Raw genomic sequence first — 4,211 nt, 5'->3', positions numbered from 1 at the left:
CCAACACTAACCCTCCCTGTTTCTTTAACACTAACTTTCCCTGTGTTCCTAAACCTAACCCTTCATATTACCCTCATGTTAACCCTCCCTTTTTTTCCTAAAATTAAATCTCTCCAACACAGAGGGACATATTAACCCCCTTGATTCCTAACACTAATCCCTCCTTGTATTCTTCACACTAACAATCAACAATTCCTGTAATCCTAACACTAACCCTCCCTGTACCCTGACATCACCAGTCCATGTATTCCTTACACTAACCCCTGATCCCTGTACCTATCACTAATCCTCCCAGTTACCCTCACATTACCCTTCCTATATCCCTCACACTAACGTTCCATGTAACCCCAACACTAATCTCCCCTTCACCTTGACAATCCCTGTATTCATTTCTTTAACCCTTCCTGTGATGCTATTGCTGATCTTTTCTATAACCCTCACACTAAGCTATCCTGTAACCCTCTTTGTATTTCTAACATGAACCCCTTTCCTGTAACCCCAGAGAAATTGTATAATCCTTCTTTGTAACCCTAACATAAACCTTTCCAATAAACACTAACCCTAGTTATAACCCTTTCTGTATTCTTCACATTACCCCTTCCTGCCGCCCCCACAATTTTCCTTATTGATAACACAAAGATTCAGAAGCGCTCCCATGCAGCTCCCAGTAATTAGCACCTCGCCAGTTGCTCAGCCACCTGCACCACCCTGCTTGCACATTTCACTGCCCCCATTCATTCTCTTTTGGGCAGTACAGGTAAGGCTCTGCATGTAGTGTCTCACCTGAGAAAGATGATCAGTTGCAAGAGGAAGCGATAACTGCGCCACAGCCTCACCATCAGTCTAAACAAAGCCGAAACCTCCCTGTTACCCTGACACCCTTTATAAAGCCCCCTGTGTACATGATCACCTCTCCTGCAGCAGAATCCTATGTGCAAATCCCCCCAGCACTGAAAGTTTCCAGTATTGGCATGCCATTATCGCCATGTACTTACTGTCCTGGGACCCCCAGTATCAGTGTCCAAACCCCCCTGAATAAGCATATTAGTATTCCTGGAGAAAAAGTGTGGGGGCCCCTCTGATTTTTTATACTCAGACACAGGTAACATCCGCAGGTAAGTATCACCCAATACTGTCCTTTGCCTGTCTGGCCATCCAGGTACCACAAACAGCACATGGTGTCCAGCCAAGTATCCGGGCTGCAGATGTGTGAGAGATAAGTGATCATCTACCAATAAAATCTTACATTTGTGTGACCGCTTCATGACCTGAACATAAATGATCACTTGCACTTATTGTTCTCATTGCCATTTCCATGGTGAATCAGATTATAAATAAACAGCAGCCTCACCGACAAAAGTTCAGTCTTTGCAGTGCAAGAATAAAAATCCCTGGCACAATACAACAACAGCATCATTTCCAGAAAAGCTCCATCTTCTGTTATTAAGTATCAGTATTTTACTCACATCCAGGGGGTGTCTAAACTGAGATAATGTCATTGGTCTGCTGCAGGCAGGAGGAAGCATAACCTCAGTCTCCTTTATCCAAGTGATCACATTGCAACATTGTAACTTTTTTAAGGTTAGAGGCCGCAGGAAAGCTAGTCTATGAGGAGTTATGTTATTGGGATAGGGGGTAAGGGCTGGGATCTCTGAAATGATTAATATCTATTATTTCACAGACTCATTACTGAACTCACATTGTTTGACATTCCTGCAGATGAAGTCATGAGCTCACTGGATTTCTGTCTGGACCAACAGGAATTTTCCTGTATTTGCAGAATATGTTCTTAGCAGAAAACTAATGCAGCCATCTATGAAGTGGCCAGCTGCACTTTATGACATTGGCACATGACAGATGAGTAGGTGGAGCCAAGAAAAGTCAATATTTGCATACAATTTAGCTGACTACATCTCAGGTTCTACAAATCATTATTAACTGTTGTAGTCTATGAGTTGCTCTGTATGATTTTCAGTTCTTAGTTTTAGATACTTTATAGAAGTAGGCAATCTATGCAACAGGTAGGCTTTGGGAAAATGAGTGGGCGGGGCTAATTTAGACTTTAGAAAAGTCAACATTTGCCTATTATTTTACTGAGTACATCTTCGATACTAAGGAAACCAACACATCTAAGGACATGTAAGCTGGGCTATAATTTTGGACTTCTTGTTCTTAAGTTTATATACATTTTATAGAGGTTTTGGAGATGTGAGTGGGTGGGGCCAAGCTAGACTTTGACAGGTACAATCAGGATTTGCATATCACTTTAGCTGCTACATCTCAGACTCTAATGATCATCATGGCAGCCCCACAACTGAGGACTGGTGAGCTGCACTGTATGACATTTTTGTTTTTGGGTTTAGATTCTGTAATGCTTTGGAAATGTGAGTGGGCAGGGCCAAATTAGACTTTGACAAAGTCAACATTTGCATATCCTTCAGCTGACCATGCCTAATGAACATCTAAGGGCTGGTAAGCTGCACTGTTTGACTTTTTATTCCTGCATTTAAAAAACACTTTAATGAGGGAGCTTATGCATGGGCTGGCTTTGAAAACAAAAGTGGCAAGAGCTAGGTTTGACTTTGCAAGAAAAGTCAATATTTGCATATGTTCTTAGCTGCTCATGATCATTTCACTCATGTTATCACCCCATCTAAGGACCAATAAGCAGGGTCCTCTCCGCCTGTGTCACTGTTTGAATTTTTCTGTTATTTGCAACCCCTATTTAATGTACAACCCTGCGTAATATGTTGCCGCTATATAAATACTGTTATAATAATAATAATATATTACATTTTTATTCTTAGGCTTAGATACAGCTTAAAATACAGAAAAGTCGCATTTAAAAATGACCCAAAAATCACTAAACATTTGTTGAGTTCTATATAACACATTGATAAATTATCTCATTGGATCCAGTAACAGAGCAGCCTTACCCTCTGCCTATGAAGTGTTTTCCCTCTGCCTGGGGAGATTTGCTGTGTCCCGGAGAGGAGAGCGGATGTTTATCCCACAGTGTGAACGCATAAATGAAGTAGAATATGTCTGTTCCAGGTAGCAGTCCTTGTGTGAGCGTCTCCTTCCTTCTCACTGAGTGACTTCAGTAACGTGCACACACACAGTAATAAAGCTGAGGGCTACACCTCCACATGCAGCTCAGCCAAAGAAAAATAAGTCATGTTGCACAGTGCAGCCTCCCCACTCAGGCACTTTCTATGCCAGGAAGAAGAAGAGGAACAGCTCCTGCAAAGTTTTTTCCTGGAATGGAGAGATTTGGCCAAAAGCAAGAGGCCGACGACTTCAGCTTTTATGTCTTGGCTGCCTTTATCGTGTGCGTGACAAACCGGTCACATGGAAAGAAAACATCAATAAAGCTTTTGTGTTGTATGTGCCGCATAACTCCCTACTGTTGCTGGTTTGTAGGGACTGTCCATCTTTTAGATCCAAGTCCCTGTCAGATCCAAGTCCCCCTGTCCCTCCGTCTGATCTAAGTCTCCCTGTCCCTCCGTCAGTTCCAAGACCCTCTGTCAGATCCAAGTCCCCCTGCTGTCAGATCCAAGTCCCCCTGTCCCTCCGTCTGATCTAAGTCTCCCTGTCCCTCCGTCAGTTCCAAGACCCTCTGTCAGATCCAAGTCCCCCTGTCCCTCCGTCAGACCAAGTCCCCCTGTCCCTCCGTCAGACCAAGCCCCCCTGTCGCTCCATCAGATTCAAGTCCCTCCGTCAGATCCAAGTCCCCCTGTCCCTCCATCAGATCCAAGTCCCCCTGTCCCTCCGTCTAATCTAAGTCTCCCTGTCCCTCCGTCAGTTCCAAGACCCTCTGTCAGAACCAAGTCCCCCTGTCCCTCTGTCAGAACCAAGTCCCCCTGTCCCTCCGTCAGACCAGACCCTCCTGTTGCTCCATCAGATTCAAGTCCCTCCGTCAGATCCAAGTCCCCCTGTCCCTCTGTCAGTTCCAAGACCCTCTGTCAGAACCAAATCCCCCTGTCCCTCTGTCAGATCCAAGTCTCTCCGTCGCTTCGTCAGATTCAAGTCCCTCTACCCCTCTCTCCCGCTGAGTTGTCCTTTCATATCCAAGCCCCTTTGTTCCTCTCATTTGCCCCACTCTCAGATACATGTCCCCCAATCCCTCTCTTCTCATCAGTTGTCCTCATTTCAGATCTAAGTCCCTCTGTCCTCAGTTGCCCAACTTTTAGATCCCAGTCCCTTTACCT

At 44.5% G+C, this 4,211-nt stretch overlaps 1 protein-coding gene across 1 annotated transcript in view; it reads right to left on the bottom strand.

Moving 5' to 3' along the window:
• Positions 1 to 3,284, bottom strand: part of PRRT3 (proline rich transmembrane protein 3) — a 46,530-nt gene extending 43,246 nt beyond the window's left edge. Inside the window, exon 1 of the mRNA XM_072420652.1 lies at positions 2,937 to 3,284. The gene's annotated coding sequence lies outside the window, so the exon portion shown is untranslated. The remainder of the gene's footprint in view (positions 1 to 2,936) is intronic.
• Between the last annotated feature and the right edge of the window lie 927 nt (positions 3,285 to 4,211).

This window comes from Pyxicephalus adspersus, chromosome 8 (assembly GCF_032062135.1).
Source record: "Pyxicephalus adspersus chromosome 8, UCB_Pads_2.0, whole genome shotgun sequence".
NCBI lineage: Eukaryota > Metazoa > Chordata > Amphibia > Anura > Pyxicephalidae > Pyxicephalus > Pyxicephalus adspersus.
Note: the sequence above shows the minus strand (reverse complement) of the source record. Positions and strands in the feature narration are given on the sequence as shown.